The sequence below is a fragment of the Penaeus monodon genome, chromosome 30 (genome assembly GCF_015228065.2).
Source record: "Penaeus monodon isolate SGIC_2016 chromosome 30, NSTDA_Pmon_1, whole genome shotgun sequence".
Lineage (NCBI taxonomy): Eukaryota > Metazoa > Arthropoda > Malacostraca > Decapoda > Penaeidae > Penaeus > Penaeus monodon.
The window spans coordinates 1,815,186-1,815,604 of NC_051415.1; positions in this window are offsets into that span (position 1 = coordinate 1,815,186).

Consider the following 419-nt stretch of genomic DNA (forward strand, 5'->3'; position numbering starts at 1 on the left):
GTTTGCATACACAACCAAAACAAAAACCACCACACACACACAATAAAATTTTTTTTTTTAATATGATACCCCAATCTACATCTCTCTCACATCTATTTTATCCTCATATACCCGCCTATGGGGTGCAACCCGCACTCATCAACCATCCCAACCCGGAAAATGGTGGGGTTTTGGGATCAGGAAGGGGAAAACCGCCGTGAAATCCGTAAAAAATTTGCATGGAATTATTATATTATATATATTAAAAAATTAAAAATAAAATATAATAATAAAATTTTAACAAAAATTTAAATTAATAATAATAAATAAATTATTAAAAAATAATATAATAAATTTTTATTCCAGCAAAGTTTTGAGGAGATTTAATAATTAAATATAATAAAGATAGATAGAAGGACGGGGGGGGGGGTGGTGGAGCA